The following is an 18,518-nucleotide window of genomic DNA, read 5'->3' as shown; positions in this document are numbered from 1 at the left end:
ACCCAATTCATGGAACATCGACAAGCTTAGGCGTGCATGAGATATGTACTCCTCTTGTACTTTCGATTTCATTCAATAAAGCTATTATGATTTCTCTGACCACTCTGATGTATCACTTCGAATTTTACAGTTATTCTAACTTAGCCAGTCAAAATCGACCACCATTCCTTCTAGGGTTTTCAGAGCAGGCCCTGTCTCTGGTTCCTCTCAACACGTGCATGAGATCCGCTCTCTACGCTATGGGTGATCGGTAGGTCCCCCCCTAGTTTGACTTGTCCACGTCTACATGTGCACAGGTCACGCACCTCACACTCTGACCACATGGCAAATTCGGGCCGTACAAACCTTTCAGGATGACGTGTCGAGTAAAATGGTACAACTAAATAGAACATCGACATGTTCTCACTTAGTTACACCAACATGAGTTTCAAGCTTAAATACATTTTATACAAAGCAAACAAGCTTATGATGATATACAGTTACGTTATTACAAGCTTGCCTGAAGAGGTCCAAGTTTACAATAACACAACTATGTCCTTCTTCTACAGCTCTAGCCTATTCTATTGGCTGGTCGAGGCATGCGGCACCCGCTGCTCGCTGCCCCCGACACCCTGCTCGAGTCTCGAGGACTCTTGTACTGGTCGAGCTGAAGAGGATGGCCCCACCGATGCCTGGCTAGTCGAGACCGTAGGTTTCACCGGTTGGCTCGCAATTGATGGCCTTTCTAGCTGACTTGTTGATGGCGTACCCTGTACAGGTGCTGTCCCACCTCCACACAGGTTAATATCGCCAATTATCTTTGAAGACAGGTCCAGCTATGTCATCCGAAGCTCCTCGGCCTTGTCTAGGTATACCTCCTTCGGGTACCCAGCCTCCAGGCGCTTGAGATCGATCAGGGGGTAGTGGGCATGCACCATGCTTAACACATGTGCGCCTGTGTACTCACCCGCCTCCTTCACGAACTCTTGGAACCATCCCCACGCTTTTCGGCATCTCTCGACCAGTCCGAGCTGCGGCGTCCTTGGCACTTCTTCTATAAGCGCTGGGTCGATAAGGTCGAGGACGGGCAAAATGCCAGTTGCCACCTCTTGGTACCGGTTCTTCCATGTGTCCCAATCCTCGGTGATCTCTAGGCATCGCGCCTTCCAGCCGTCACGATCTTTCATCACGGTTTCCAGATGTTTCTTGGCATTAACTTTTAAAACTGCAAACCGCACAAAGACATTAAAATGTCACGCCACAACAAGATAAGGTGGGCAACAGAATGAGCAAGGTGGTCTGGAACACTTACTTTTTAGTTCCTCCTTCATCTTAGTTGTATGGTCCCGGAGTTGGGACTGGTCGCGCGCCAGTTTCTCGTTGTCCTCCTTCAGGCGATCACACTCTACGGCCACATGGCTATTCTCCTCTTGGAGACGGACTACTTTGGCTTCTAAGCCTGCACTACAGCTGTTACTACCAACAATGCAACAACACTTGTCATGCACTTGTTGTGATAAAGTGACAACTTACTTGTTTTTTCCTGCTCTTTGTTACTGAGCTAGACGACCAGGTTCTGGTTCTATGCCTCTTGCTCAGCCCTTTCCTGGTCGGCGGCTTCAAGTTGGTAGTGCAAGCGCTCCACCTCGGCCGCCAGTTCTCTATTGCTTGCTGTGATTCCCTCGATTTGGTCGAAGCACTTCTTTCGGTACCTTGCGGTCTTCATCAAGTCCTGCATGCAAAAAAAACTAAGCCAGATAGTTTGACTGGATAGCAGGATCAAGCAGTCAAGCAAAACATACCTGGACTTCCATCACCAGACGTTTTGCCGCTCGTTCAACTTTCATGGTCTCTTTGACCTATGGGATTTCCTCATGCAAGACCCACTGGTCGTTCCGCCAGCGTGACACATATACATGTTGTCGCTTGTCTTGGGGACGGCCCAGGACCTCTTCTACTTCGTCCTCTTCGGCCTCTTGTTCAGGTAGCGGCGCTTGTCTGGAGTTTGTAGTCCCTGCGATCATTATGGCTTTCCCACAAGCCGTAGCATTGGCAAGCGTGCTCTATGCCACCTCCGGCTGCTGCTCCTTAGCTTGGTCTGATCCCCTTGGTGCCGAAGTATCCCCCTCAGTAGGGTTAGTGCTTGGAGCACTTGTGTTTGGCTCGGCTCTCTTCTCGACCAGCTGCTCAGGGACTATCGTCTGGCCGCTCGTCTGCTGAGGCTCCGGTGGACTTTCTTCTACAGGTTCCTCCAAAGCCGGCTGTTGGGTAGTTCTCTCCGCCATTGCTGGAGAAGCCATGTCGCACCTAGCTAGCTGGTCGGGATTTTCGGTGGATGCCGACCTAATATATCAGAGATAAGTTCAAAAGGCAACAACATTCAATATAAATTGTAAGCTTACATCAAGGTTACAAATACTTATAGCTTGGAAGCACGGAATGATGTGGCGAAGGAGCGTCTCTTCGTCCGTGCTTGCTCCACGTGCTCTGCGGGTGCCACCGGGTCTCTTTCCACGACCAGAATCAGCGTCAGGGCTTAGTGCTCGACCCCTTTGCCGCTTGTCCTCTGCGTTGTAGTGGTCGGTGATGCGATCCCCGCTGGCACGGAGGAGCCACCCTGCTCCGTCGACTCTAGTTGTCTCCTCCTCTTTCGAGGGACGAGTCAGAAGATGTCTGCATCCTCTGTTTCATCATCTGACAGTGGGAAGATGGCCTGACGACGCTTGCTGGCCGCCAATCGCTTGCTAGCAGCTCTAGCCGTTGCCTCCTCCCCAACCCCGAGTATGGCCCAGTCGATGTTTTCGACCCTGGCACTGGTCTGGGTGGTTGGGCCAGCAACTTGCGGCCAATCCACACCAGGGGGCAGAGACACGAACACTGCTGCCCTATCACGACCATTACACTAGGAAACATAACGGCGACAACATAGTCAATTTTTGTTACAACATAACTCTATGGGTACAAGGAAGCATAATTTACCTTTGGGGGAGGTCGGGCCAGCTTGAAGGCGTGCTCGATATCGCTCAACCTGACATAATTTGGATCAGCTAAGTTGAATAGCTCTCCAATCCTGGCTTTGACTTCTATCTTGTCAAGCGCCTCTTGCCTAGTCCTAGTTGGGTCTACGCTACCTTGGTACTCATAGCCGGGATGTACCCTCCTCTGGCAAGGCTAGATCCTTCGGTTGATGAAGTTACCGACCACGCTCGGACCATCCAATTTCCTCCACGGGATCAAACCAATTAGTTCTTGGATCTGTGCCAGGTGCTCGGGCTTTTCTGACCAGCTGTTCTTCTTCTCCAAAATGAACTCCACGTCGCACAATGTGATTGTGTTCGGCTCCTCGCGGATGTAGAACCATTTCTTGTACCAGTCCTCCAGCGATGTGTTCCAAGGGCAGTGCAAGTATTGGGCCTTCATCCCGTCACGCAGATTGAGGTACACACCTCCGGCTATCTTGGAGCCGCTGCTTTCTTTCTTTCGCAGACAGAATAGATGGCGGAAGAAGTCGAAATGGGGCTGGAAGCCACCTTATGCTTCGCAAAGATGAATGAAGGTGGAGACAAGAAGAATCGAGTTGGGATGTAGATTGCAAATCCCAATCTCGTAATACAAGCAGAGCCCCTGAAGGAAAGGGTGCACTGGAACCCCAAAACCCCGCTTGAAGAAATCTTCGAAAACCACAATCTCATCTGTTTGTGGATCGGGGTGCCCTTCTCCTTCCGGCGCGCGCCATCCCGCGAGTTCCTTGTTGTGGAGTACTCCCATGGTGACAAAGTCTTCGATGGTCTGTTCGTTGCTTCTTGACTTCCACCACTCCTTCGCCATGACTCCGGCTTTCTTCTGGGCGTCACTCTTCGCCATGAATCCGCCCTTGCTGATGGAGATGGATGCGGTGGAGGGGTGATTGGCGATGATTTCGGAGGTATTAGGGTTGGCAAGAGGAGGAAGAAGGCTGCGGCGGCGAATGGTAATGGGGATCGGTAAAAAGTAACTTACCAGTTCTATATTATAAATAACCAAGAGTTCCGCCGTTTCGTCTGCCCAAGATTCTTGGGAGACATGCGCACGTGCCGCGGACGGTTGTTTTCACAACCTCGAGATCTATGCCAATATATGCGCCTCTTCGTTACCAGTGTACGCGCCTCTTCGTTACCAGTGTGAGAGGGCCCACACTGATGCACCTCCTTATAGGTGCCAAGCGGCTGTTTGCTTGAAAGGACAAGAAGGCAGTATGACGTGCTATACCCGTCTGCTTTTTTGACCAGACGTGTCAGATTGGACTTGATAGAGTAGGAAGATAAATAAATACACCAAATAATAGTACAAGCGGCATTCGTTTCTTCGCTGCATGTCTTGTGCTCAGGGATGGTTCAGACCACTAACGTGCTCGGGGACTGCTCCGACCACTATCGTGCTCAGGGACTGCGTCGACCACTACCGTGCTCGGGGACTGCTCCGACCACTACCGTGCTCGGGGACTGCTCTGACCACTACCGTGCTCGGGGGCTGCTCCGACCACTACCGTGCTCGGGGACTGCTTCGACCACTACCGTGCTCGGGACTGCTCCGACCACTACCATGCTCAGGAACTGTTACGAAGAATGCTCGGAGACCGCTCTCCTCGGCTACATGTGATTTGTACTCACATACAGATGAGAGATATTTATTTAGACCTTGCTACAAGACTTATATTCCGTCTTCCAGCAAGCTCGGGGACTACATCGGTACAATGCACCTACCGGTGCATCTCGTATTGATTGTACGACGGTTGGATTCTTAATTCTAGTAGAAATTCTTCTTAGACCCTGGCACCATACTGCTCTCCAAGCATTCTTCATAACAGTTCCCGAGCACGGTAGTGGTCGGAGCAGTCCCCAAGATAATGATACTCAGGGGGTAGATCAATAAGATAACGTAAACTAATCAACTCGGGAGAGCAACGAGTGAGGTAGATTCCTATGACATTCTTATTACATGGTCAAAGTATATATATCTAACTATAGTTAAGACTAATTCTACTCTTGTGCACTTTGAGATGCCGCTTAGATGGTAGATTACCCACAATAAATAACTCTACCGACGCGACTACGGTCCTACAATTTAAGAACCTACTAAATTTGGAGCGGACTACAAAGGATAGATGGGGCTGTCACCTCCCGCTGCTACCACCCAACCAGAAAACATGGTGTACTCACAGGCAGAGCATCGTATAAGCACCATCCTTACATGAGGCTCGGCTACTTAGCCCAATCGATAAACTAGCAGGCTAAGCGCTCTATGAACCCGCACACAAAAGTAATGATAACCTCAACTAAGCAAGATACATATTAAAAGTAAGCATAGCTATGTAGATAGGAATATGATGAATTTATAATAAGTCTTACAAGATATGGAAGTGAAGATACAAGGCTTTGTCGAGCCTCCAAGACTAGATCCGGAACTTGAGCATGAACCCAACTTGACCCTCACTCCTGAGCTACTAATCTACTACATTGGAGAGTCTAGACCTAATCCTCCTGGTGTATCTTGATCTCTGAATAAGAGGTATGAATTAGGGTTTCAGGGATGGCTCTAGGGAGGGGGTAGGGCTGCTAAATATAGGCTGGAGCATCAAATATGGACCCCTCAGATCAAACCGACTTGAAAGAACGGCGTAGATGCAATCTAGGAGGTGGTGGAGAACCGACATTCAAAGGAGGGGCTGACAGGTAGGCCTAGGGGGCTAGGCGGCCTGTAGGTGGGGCCAGTCGGCCCCATATGGTAGCCACCTGCCCTTCTGCTTCGGTGGTTTGCCTTCTAGAGTCTTCTAGAGTCTTCCCACATCAGTTTCGCAGTGGATAAACGTGATTTGCATTGACGAATAGGTCATCCTTGCCAGTTTTCTGGATAAACCCTACGGAAAACATAGATTCACCAAAACTCATGGAATTTGTCAGTTTATACCCCTAAACCTATGCTGGCGATCCTTTTTATGCATTTATACAAGTTATGTTGATGGTTTGTGATTGATGTTAACGACCGTCAATAGGTAGCTGCCCTAGGATGTCGATCACTTGGTTGCTTTGCGGGGCCGAGTACCACGACTCCATTCATCGGAGTCGGGGTACTCTGCCGGTCTGGATGGCTTTTTCATCGAGTCCCTTGTCATGGATCCCATCCCATAGTGTGTGGGATCGTACAAGCATCTAGTTGGTCCGTATTTGGATGATGGGTATCATACCCATTGCCACCATGGTGTGGTGTTGTCTTGTCCATGTGGCATGGCACAAGGATGGTGTCTGACTGGGCCAAGGTGAGTGTTGTCCCCTCGGTCCTTACGAGGTCAGTGCGACATGCTTGCTCTTGTCAGAGCAGGCGCGCCTAGCTATGCTCTACCTTCCCCCACCCCTTCCAGGGGTCATGATGAGGTGAGGTCATGCATCTTGTGAGCGCTGTGTGCTAAGGTGGGTGGAAGGGGTCAGGAATGACCCCAACCTTGGCACCTAGCCCACTCCGCTCGGCTTTCGCTAGGCCTCGATCGTTCGGGCCTTCACCGACTGGCAAGTTGTGGGTCACGTGGCATGCCAACTAATCGGTGCCCTGAGATACCCTGGGGTTATAACCCCGACAACGTGTGTGTTTCAAATTGGATTGTTTGGGATTTCATAAGGATTGGATTGGATCATAGAGTTTATTGTTTAGCGCTGGTCTGAATATGATACTATTTTAGTTGGACTCTCTATTGAATTTGGATTTCATAAGGATTAGAGTGGATGGCAGAGAGTATTATTATTTTACGATAATGATACAAATAGGGCGCCCATCCATCTGGACACCTCATTCCCACCTGTGTTATGCCCCCACTCCACCTCGCTGCTGCCACCCTCCCTAGCTGCACGCCCCATCCCACACTGCTCGCTCCTCAGTCTTGCCCACCGTGTGCCCTACCCAAGCGCTCATCCCCACACCGCCGTGTGCGTCCACCTCTACTGGTGCTGGTGGTGCTAGAGGTATAGTCACGCGCCTCAGGTCATCCCTAGCCAAGCCAAGGGCACCCAAGAGCGCTGCCAGTGCTGGCGGTGCTCGCGCGCCGCCGCTTGCCACCAGCTCCCACCCCGACGGCTAGAATTGACCAGCCCTGGGCTCCCCTCCCCTATGTTGCAAATGTATGATTTAGGTATTTTAGATGTTTTAGAGGTATGTTGGTGTTTAATATAGATGTTGCAAAAACAGATCGGGATGCTACATATGTTGCAAGTGTTTTCAGAGGCATGTTGCAAGCGTTTGATCAAAATGTTTCATCTGTTTTAGACATATGTTGTAAGCATTTTGATTTGGATGTTACATACGTTTCACACATATGTTGCATAAGAGTATGTTCCAAATGTTTTAGTTGTGTTTTCATGTTGCAAGTTACAAGTGTTTTATCTAGATGTTGCATATGTTTCACACACGTGTTGCAAGTATATGTTTCAAAAGTTTCATCTGATTCAGACGTACATTGCATTCAAGTGTTCCATGTTTTAGAGGTATGTTCAGAGTCATGGGGCACGGCCCAAGCACCGGGAGATGGGGTGCGTCAAGTACGGGGGACCGATAGATGGGGTGCGCTGTAACCATGCTCAGCCTTGCCTTGCCTTGCTGACTGAGCCGATGGCGGGCAGCAATAGCGTGGAGCCACGGCTGGGCGGCAAGCTCATATGGCGGCAGGGTAACATAGAGCAAGAGAGAGTGCTGGGGATGGTGGAGAAGGCATTGAGGATAGGTCCAGGGGGCTCACTTGCTTCCCTAATTGGTCGGGGCCACTCCAGAGAGGTCGATCTAGTCACGAGACCAATGGCGACGGTGGCGCACCTGATTTGAGGTAAACCCGGAGAGAGCTTGGAAGAGGGGAAAAAGAGGAGGAGAGGGGGAGATGGCTTGTTTAGGATCTATGTGGAGCTCGGAGGGGTGGTGGTGAGGCCGGCAATGGCGACGGCCGCGGCGAGATTTTTCTCTACCCACCGGTTTCTCTTTTTGGTAGCATGTGCTTGACCTCGAGGAGCGGAAAGGAGGGGAGGGAAGGAGGTGTGAGCCACACTAGTGTGCCAGAATGGAAAGAGGAGGGAGTTTGAGCCTGAGGAGCTCAACACAATCATCAAGACACAAACAACTCAACTTTGTAAAGTCTCACACACAACTCAAAGATAAACTTTTCAATTACTATTTTAGGTCTACACTCTTCCACAAAGACATTATTACAAATTAAAGATAAATTTCCAGAGACATTACAAACTAAAGATAAGCTTCTAGAGACATTAAAGGTAAACTTTAGATCTACATATTGGAAAGCAAGCTAATATGAATCATAGTAACCATCAGAATTATCGAATACTTAGCTCACAGATAGATGAAAAACACATGGAAACTCTCGTACATCCGATGGAGTAAGGCATCCTTGTTGAGATAAAGGTTGGACATGAACTGCATTTCACCATCTTCAACCCCTATATCACGTAGAAGTAGATTTATGTCCTTCTTGACTAAAGGAAATGCGAGTCTACCTGAGCCACATCGACAGGTAACTCCATACGCCTATACATCTCAAACACCCAGACAACCGGGACTGGGATGTGCTTGACTGATCTCCAGAGACCTAGACCCTCATCCCTTATCCATACAGAAAGAAGACCACCCGCATCTATCTGTTGAAACGGTTCTTCCTCCGCCTCGTGGTCGATTGAAAAGCATGACAGTCGGAGCTGGTCGGCCATGGAGCCGAGCTACCATCCCTTGCGGTTGGGATGTGTCTCGGTCTCTGGTAGCGGCGATGGGATGAGGGAGATATAATGGTCCATGAGGTCATACCAGATGATCGTGCTGGTGCCGCTATTCGTCTCGCTACTGTAGATTCCCAAAGCTGACACCCCCACGACAATGGCACAAACCTCCTCATCCTCCATCTGCATGATGACCTAGCCATGGCTTGATCCTTCCCTTTCTGAAGAGAAACACTGGACATGAAGTTGCGTGGCCGGGCAGTGCCGAGAGGAGAATGACGAAGAACTCAAGCATCTCCCCCTAGAAAATGGTACTCATGTATTCACCTATTCAAACCTAACGAATCAACTATTATACTTTAGACTTTGCAAATACTAAGAATTTAAGTATGTTATGGCACAAGTTTTATTTACTAGGGATCTACCGATTATATATGGCTTATTGGTCTAAGCCATGATTACATTGCAATTGGAATGGAATATATACCATACTTTTTTATGAACAATACTAGTGCAGTAGAGCTATCATATTTTCTTATTGGAGGATTATTTTCAATAAAGAATGGTAAGTAGATACGGCAGAAAGTAGAGAATTGCACATGAATGGATCATACCATTATGCCCCATGGGGCTATATTAATACAAATGTACAAAGTTCTAGAGCTAGATATTTTGTCTGATAGAAAATATCTAGGGTTTAGATAATGATAAAAAATGTTCTAGAGTAAAGGTATTTTATGCAATGTTTTGGGTATGAATGCATCTAGGCCCCTAATTCAGTTCTGGTGATTAATGACGACACAATCATTGTGACCAATATGTGTCTTGGATAAGCAATATAAGTTAGGTCACAATGATGATTGATTAATGGACAATCAATGGTTTTATGCCACTAATGATGGATTTCATTTTAGTTTTCAAAGGATGAGCGATAAGGTTAAGGACAGACTAGTTCTAAGTGTCATTTGGCAAATTGGCGTTGAGAGACACTTAGAATAGTTTAAGACTTTGTTTTTCCTTTAACCATACTATAAAAGGGGGTATGAACATGTAGATTGACCTAGGTGAGTCTAGTAAGTGTGTGTGATTCATACTTGTCAAACTTAACACTAGGTTGGTCAGAGGAAGCCCAAAGAAAAAAAGGAAGCAAAGTCATTCTCAAAGTTGATTGAAATGGTGGAGAATGTGGGGTTCCTATGTGCAATGGATTTATTCAATGCTCTGCCCCAAGGAGCACCGGAGAATGCGCTACATGTTAGGGTTTCACTATACAGTGAACAATGGAACCTATTATTCTAGTGCACTAGAGAAGTCATGCACCAGAGAAAGCGCTACTGGGTACTATGCTTAGTGTTTGGACTCCTATACTCATTGGATTTATTTGATGGGGGTCACCGAGATTTCTGGTGCTTTACAGAGAGGTTACATAGAGGGTTTTGGTGCACCAGATTAGTCCGGTGGCCAGCACCAGAGAAAGCGCTTGAGCCTTGAGGGTCGTACAAAGTAACGACTTGTCCAAATTTAGCCGTTGGAGAGGCACCGGATTAGTATGGTGTTCAGTTCAAAAGACCACCAAAGTTTTCTGGTGTTTGTGTTTCAGTTGAGTGGAGTTTAAACGGTTAGTTTTTGTAGTGGGTGATTTTTATACCCCCTCCATTTCGTGCAAGAGAACGCTCTAGGAATTCAGATTAGTTGCATATAGATATCAGTGACCAAGAGAGAGCTCAAGGCTAGTGGAGTGATTTGGATTTTCTAATTCGAAGATTAAGGACTCTATTAGTGCTTAGGGAGTAGCAAGTGTACATCCAGTCTTCTCATTAGGCTTTGTTAGGTTGAGTGAGAGTTTGTGCTTGTTAATCTTGGTGATCAACATCACCTAGATGGCTTGGTGGTGCTTGGAATCTTGGTGATCTCTCAGTGGCGATTGTGAGAGGCCCATAGAGAGCACTTGGTCCTTGTGCGGATCAAGGATGAGCAATACCCATGCGCGGGTGCTCTAACGAGGACTAGTGGAGAGTGTTGACTCTCCGATACCTCAAAAAAAACATCGCACATTATTAGAATTTCCATGTTATACTAGGGTTGAAACTAGGTTGCAAAACTTTATGCAGTAGGCTAGAAACACTTATTTAGGCACAAGGGTGAAATGGGCTAAGCGGTATGTTTTAATTTCACGAGAATTTTAGATTAACCCAATTTAACACTCTATCTCTGTTTCTTGGACATCTTGATTCTTTTAGGGTAGTTGCCACGTGGCATCCCGCTCGAGAAAACGAAAGGACCGTTGGTACTTAGGGAAGACCAATTACTCAATTGCGCTGTAGCCACATCAAGTACTACTCAGCTGAGCATGCTAATCACAATTAGCATGTGGGTTAGTGTGTATAGATTTATACTCTTCGATCTGACCTATCCTGAAAGGTACGTTGATGAGACATTCATCCATTCATAGTTGCCAAACCAAATACATGACACAATTTAGAAGGCTACACCAATGAGACTGACATCAGAATTAAACAGACAAACATCTCAGAATGATCGAGAACAACACTAAAACTATTCTCACAAATAGGTAGAAAACGCCTAGAAACCCACATACAACTGATTGACGATGGTGTGTTCCAACAGATACATGTTGGACTAGAACGGGAAGTCATCTCCATCATCCTCGAGGTCGCGTAGCACGAGTGTCTTGTCTTTCTTGACGATGAGGAAATGAGCTTTTGGCCACATCCATTGGTAGCTCTAGGCACTTGTACACTTGAAATACCCAAATAATTTCACCAGAATCTGCTTCACTGATATACAAACAGCCTCGTCTCTAATCCAGATGGAAAGAACACTGCCCAAGTCATCCGTTTGCTCAAACAGTTGCGCCTCAGCTGCCAATACAAAAACAGGAGATCCAAGGTTGGACGCCGCCCGTTGGAGCTGAGGGACCATTCCATGTAGGGCAGAGACAAGGGGGCAGACAGGGGCCTGGGCCCCTAATATAATGTTGCACAGTTTTCATTAATACTTCTCATTAGCTCTCACTAATTACTAGAAATTATAAGTAACAACAAGCCTTCTTTACTAATTCTAGATCATCTTTCTCAAATCTCTTGATTATATAATTTTAAGAATCTAAATAAAATATGACGTGAATTGTTGATCTATGAACAATGTCCCTTTTTATCTTCAATTTAGACACTTAAACGAACAATTCAGTCCTTGCTTAAATATCAACTACCATTATCAAGGTACGTGGGCAAGGGTACGATAATGGAGGTAGTAATATGAAGGGTCATGTTAATGGTCTAAAAAGCTAATTATGGTGGAGGCTCCTTGTGCACTCCCATCAACTTCAACTAACACTTTTAGCTGTTATTAAGGAGAATATTGATCGCTAGTGGTTTTTTAAGACAACTTTCATATTTGTTGAATACTCTAAGGATGTCGTGTAGCTCAAGCCGAGTATATGATTGAAGCATTGATATTGGGTGAAATTGAAACAGGCCAAGGTTTGAATGAAGAGACGGGGTTCGCAATGCCAGGTGATACGCGTTGTGGGATCTCACTACGTAACTGTAATGCATGTTATGGATTTGCATCCTTCAATCAAGGAAGTCCTTTGGAAGGCTATGTTATGGATTTGCATCCTTGATTGAAGGATGGTTCTTCTTCTTCTTCGTGGTTGAAGTGTCCGTACATGTGTATAGTATATGAGCACATGCTTAATTCGTATTGCACGGCTAATTTGACCATTTGCGCCATTTATAAAATATGAGGCTGGGTGCATGCTAAAAATCGTTTTCACGGTAGTTCCGATTCCTAGCATCGTTGACAAAGGGGCTATATAGGTGTAGCCTCGCGTCGGGCCCCGGCTCTAGACCTTGTTTAGTTAGAGAAATTTGGATTTTGGGGCTACTGTAGCACGTTCGTTTTTATTTGACAAATCGTGTTCAAACATGGACTAATTAGGCTCAAAACGTTCGTCTCGCAATTTTCCACCAAACTGTGCAATTAGTTTTTCTTTTCGTCTACATTTAATGCTCCATGCACGGGCCGCAAACATTCGATGCGACAGGTACTGTAGCAACTTTTTGGAAGTTAAGGTGAAACTAAACAATGGCCTAATGGGGGGGGGGGGGGGGGGAAATTGCATGCAAACATCGCAGATGAATGCCACGTGTAAGCCGAGACCATCCAACCACGTGCGGCCGGAGAGCGGAGAGTCTTTGATTTGTGCGCCCCGTGTTTGTCTGGTTGTTGTTTTTCTTCACGTTTTTGTGCGCGCCTGTTCGTGTGATTCTCTCTCTTTTGTCTTCACATACGGCAAGGTCTGCTCTATTTCAAACTGCAAGCTAGGCGGACATTTTGTCGACTCATCATATAGACATAGACACATGCATGTTCTCGGGGGATTAGTACGGGTGTCTGGTTCGAAGAATAAGGCGGTTCATCATCTTCCTATCCCTCTTTTTTTTGTTTGGCTCGTGAAATGAAATAGATTGGATGCATCATTACCTCGTTTCTCACACGTTAATAATCAATACTGGTACGAGGAATAATAGAGTCATCCTACAAAATTTGAGGAATAAACTCATGATGCATCACCTCATATAAGATGGAGTGGCTCCTGCCAAACACCCTATAAAATCGCTGGAGCAGCTGGTTGCAAAAATTATCTCTAGTATTTTAGCATTTAGCAAGGAACAAACCCACTAATAATATTCCTGCTGTAATAACCGTGCGTGCCATTATTTATCTTGAGCACGACGTGCAGTGTTCATCCAAATTGGTGGCTTACCAAGTCAGCCCTCCTGTCGGTTTGTCGGATATGCAGCAGCAGCTGGAGGTGGCCGACGAGGTGGAGCGGTCGCCGCTGCCGCCAGCGAAGCCCGGGCTCCTCCTCCGCTACAGCTCCCCACTGGTGCAGGTGTTCCTAACGGGCCTCGTGTGCTTCTGCAGCGCCGGCATGTTCAACGCGCTCTCCGGCCTCGCGGCGCCGGGCAGCTCGACCACACCATCGCCGACGATGCCAACACCGCCCTCTACGCTTGCTTCACCGTGTTCGGCGTCCTCGGCGTCGTGGCACACAACCTGCTGGGCCCACGGACCACCCTCCTGCTCGGCGCGCTCGCTTACCCGCTCTACGACTCCTTCCTGTACTACAACCACCGCCCGGCCTCCATTGCCTTCCCCGTCGCCGCGGGGACCGTCCTCGGCGCCGGCGCTGGCCTCCTTTGGGCTGCCCAGGGCGCCATCATAACCGCCTACCCGGCCCCGAACCACCGCGGCACCTACATCTCCCTCTTCCTCTGCCTCTACAACATCGGCAGTGTGTTCGGCGGACTCTTCCCCTTGTCGTTCAACTACCACCGTGGTGGCAGTGGCAGCGTCAACGATGGCACGTACATCCCTTACATGGCCTTCATGCTCCTCGGCGCCGCGCTCAGCCTCCTCATCCTGCCACCTAGCGATGTCATCCGTGACGACGGGAGCAAGGTCGTCGCAGCAGGGGCCACCACCTACACGTCGCCGGCCACCGAGGGTACCGAAATCCTTAAGCTCTTCGTCTTCGGTGACTGGAAGATGCTCCTGGTGCTCCCGGAGGTGTGGGACAGCAACTTCTTCTACACGTACCAGTTCAACAACGTCAACGGCGTCCTCTTCACGCTCCGCACCAAGGGCCTCAACAATGTCTTCTACTGGGGTGCGCGGATGCTCGGCTCTGCCGCCAGCGGCTACTCCCTCGACTTTATAGTTTTAAATAGCGGGCTAAGGTGTTTAGCGGTATACCTCTAAATCAGCTAATAGCGGAGCTAAATCTGGCTATAGCAAGATATAGCGGCTAAATTGTACATGAATACAAATAGCGGCACCCTGTCTTAAAATGCTATAGCGGGCTATAGCGACAGCTATAGCGGAAGATTTAAAACTTGCTAGCCGCAGGAGGAGGGGCGTCGTCAGGATTGCCATCGCCGCCGCGTTAAGCACCGCCGTCTGGGGCAGAGGCCTTGCCAACCAACTCCGGTACAGACGGCAGCTGGAATGATCTCATTCACTTCAAGGACGGCCGGCGTTACCTTGGGCCGTTTCTGCTCTTCTTCAGCTACGGGCTGCTGGATGCCATGTTCCAGAGCCTCATCTACTGGATTATAGGTGCCCTTTTTTTTTGAAAGCGTGCTTGGCACGTGCTTCATTAGGAGAGGTTAGAGTTGGTACAAAGATACATAGGACTCGCAAGTAATCCCAGAATTACCAACGAAATCCCACAGGCACAAATGAACGGCAAGAAAACACGAGGGGGGAGACCCTCCACCTCAAAACCCCAATGACTAAGCCTAATACAGGAAGACGGACACATCGGTAGCTAGTAGTGTAGTGAAGACCGCAGAGGCGACGAGGCAAGCTTCAGCCTTAGCGGCAAAGCATCCACCAAGGGTGCCAGCACGATAACAGCGGCAAAGCATCCGCTAGAGAAGAGACCACGGAGGCAAAGCATCCGCCAAAACAGTACGGCGGCAAAGCATCCGCCCAAGACGACGACCATCAACACGGCAAAGCATCCACGGATGGGGGGCCATCACGCTCACAGCAGCAAAGCATCTGCCTGAGAGGGGAGACCGAAGCGACACCGACGGCAAGGCAACCACCCGAGCAACATGACGGCAAATCATCCATCCAAGAATAGCAATAGCGATAGCAGCAAAGCATCCGCTAGGGAGAGCAAACGACTGCGGCAACACCAACCAAATACTGGACAAACCGAAGCGAAGGGTAGCATGAAGCACAATCAAGCTTAGCACAAGGAGCAACTCAAGGCAGGGAAGCAGGAGCAGAGGCACGGCAGCAGGAGCGCTCCAACGACGCCTTCAAGAAGGGTACTGACATCCGCATACGCCATCATCGTTGACAGGAGCACACGGGGATTTTCATCCTAGAAACCAGCCCCAGCGACCCGAACCGTGAGGATAAGCTTCAGGAAGGAGAATGACGCAGCCTGCGCCACCGCCACCAGCCCATAGCAAGAAGCCGAGCAGGGTAGATACCCAAGCATAGTAGGGCACTGTGGGTCGGGGATGGGGGGTGCCACCGTGCCAAGTGACTCCAGCCGATGAGCAGTGAGCAGCGACTCCAGCCCCCGCTCGATCTCCACCACGCCGACGCAGCCCCTAGATCGACCGCCGGCCGCCAGCCGTCGTGCACAGGAGGCCGCGGTGCCCCAACCAGAGAAGGATGGAATGGTTGGAAGGGCACTGTAAGGCTGGGGCTCCGACCGCCCCTGCAGCAAGCCCGCTGGGGGAGGCAGCCATGGCACCGGCACCGACTTCCGCAAGCCAGGCGCCCAGCTAGCAGACCAACGCCGGTCAATACCAGGGCAGCCAGAACCACACGCGCACCTCCGCCGCACAGGGTAGATCTAGTGAGGGGAGAGCGGATCCGGATCCGGCCCCGGGGGGGGCCCGGATCTGGCTCGCCGGCTGGCCAACCCACCGGAGATGCTCGAGGTAGGGCAGGGTGGAGGAGGGGTGGGGATAGGGGGAGGAGGAGGGGTGGGGATGCGACGGGATGCCTTTTTCGGTCCGTCATGGGCCACCGCCTCCGCACGCCAGAGGGCAGCGGCGGCGCCCGGGGAAGAGCCGGGAGGAGGGGGTCGCTGGCGCGGCGGTGGCTGACCGCCCGAGTCACCCCGCGGGGGCGCTCGGGGGAGAGGAAAAAGACCGTCAGCCTTAAAAGATCTTTCTGATTATAGGCGCCCTCACTAACGACTCACAGGTCCTCAGTAGGTAATCAATTCCTAATCATTCTGTCTCTACGTACTACGTACGTACTCTAGTTGTTGTTCCTACTCTACTCTTGGCTGGCTTATTGCATGAACGAACCAGATGCATGCATGCACTGTTCTGCATGCTCTTGTACGTGTGCAGGTATTGCGGGTTCTACAATGCGGTGCAGAGTGCAGGGGCGGCTGTTGCATGGCAAGTAGCACTAGGCCACAAAACAACAAAGGAGACACGTTCACTCGAGACGGTCGTCTGCAACCATCACAAAAAAGGACTATAGACAGGTGATATAAAGAACCGTCTCTGAAATATTAGTCCACAGTCGCACATCTAAATACCCGTATGTGATAACACAATATTGGAGACCCGTCTTCACGTAAGCCGTCTCTAATGTATTAGCGACACGTGTTGTTGAGGCCTGTCTGTTCTGTAAATTAGATCAGAGACGGTTTATGATTCTGAGACGTGTTCTTTCATTACCCATCTGATCTAAAATGCATATCAGAGACGGCTAGTAAGTCAGAGACGGTTTCGGTTGTAGCCCGTCTTTTTTAAGAAAACATCGGTGACGGTGTGGGATATCAGCCGTCAGTTGTCATATCAAAGACGGCTCTTCCGTGCTAGACGATATCCTAAAAGAAACTGATCGGAACTCGATCGCTCGCGCAGTTAATTGGGTGTACTGCTGCTGGGTCGACAAGCTCTACCTTATTTCGATTCCCTATCGACCTAGCTAGCTAGCAGCTATAGCCTAGATATTTTGCTCGGGGGCAGGGGGGGGGTGGGGGGGGTGACACGCGCACGGAGCTAGCTGGCTAGGTTTCCAACCGGCCATCGGCTATGGGTCGCCCGCAACGTTAATCGATCGGGCTTATTTAAGGTACCCCTGGTTATAACTCTATCTCTTGCTGCGAATGCATTCGGATCTGCTATTTGTCTGCACTCTAGCTTGCATATTGATAATTTATTCCCCTTCTCTAGTAGGTCTGATATCCTAATTAAGAATCTGCTATAATATCTGATCGCTCTCGATCGGTCGATGATCTTCAACGTCTTTTTTCAGGTTCGTAGCAATAATTAACTACTATATAGTTAACAGATTAAGAATATGCGCAAGTACTGACTTTTATATAATTCAACATTTAACTTTTGTTGTAGATGGATGACCGTATATGGATGTATCTGAAGAACCGTACCTGTGATCAGTATTTGGAGGGTCTCCGGTCATTCATTAGAGCAGCAGAGGTGGATATGTCGACTCACTGCAACTCTGCTACGTGGTGTCCATGCAAAGATTGTATGAATAAGAAGAAATACTCCAAATCATGTACGGGCTATGCACACTTGATCATTCGTGGTTTCATGGATGGCTATCGATGTTGGAACAAGCATGGCGAGGAAGGCGTTAACGATCATGACCTGCAGGACAGCCATATGGACAACAGGTCTTGCCGTACAGATGGACTCTTTGGCCGTACAGAGGAAGATGTCTCACATGCTTGCACTGCTGGTCAGGATATCAGTGATAAAGACACAAGGTATCCCTGGTAACCTAACTAATTGTGAACCGGGTGCTTATGGCTGTGAGCTACCCCTTGCTTGCCCTACTGGTATTCTTGGCTGTAAAAGATGACGAGGACAGTTCAGTTTCCTCTGACGAGCTGGGTGGCCAAGACGCTATCTGCGCCAGTCAGATATACACGTGTGGTCAGATCGAGCAGAGAAGGATATACTCCTACAAAACACGCACATGCATGATGCATGCATATATATACTTTTTGGTGGTGGTGGTGGTTTTGGAAGAATTTTAATTTGGATTGAGATGCTTATATGTTGCAAGGAGTTCTACTCCTACAATATGCCTAATCAGATGTGTCAGGTTCATAAACCCGGGGTCCCTCGCAGACCGGCTTCCCAAACAAAGGTTCGGCCCAAACTGATAACGCACAACTCATGGACCAGCCCAAGTATCGGAGCGACAGGCCGGGGGAGTGATCCAATCTCCAACCGGAAGGTCTGGCCAAGG

General features: G+C 49.0%; 1 pseudogene; it reads left to right on the top strand.

Moving 5' to 3' along the window:
- Positions 1–13,542: 13,542 nt before the first annotated feature.
- LOC136469530 (UNC93-like protein 1) lies at positions 13,543–18,303 on the top strand (annotated as a pseudogene).
- Positions 18,304–18,518: the final 215 nt, after the last annotated feature.

The sequence above is a fragment of the Miscanthus floridulus genome, chromosome 8, assembly GCF_019320115.1.
Source record: "Miscanthus floridulus cultivar M001 chromosome 8, ASM1932011v1, whole genome shotgun sequence".
NCBI classification, from domain to species: domain Eukaryota; kingdom Viridiplantae; phylum Streptophyta; class Magnoliopsida; order Poales; family Poaceae; genus Miscanthus; species Miscanthus floridulus.
The sequence above is the reverse complement of the archived record's forward strand: the minus strand, read 5'-3'. Positions and strand labels throughout refer to the sequence as shown.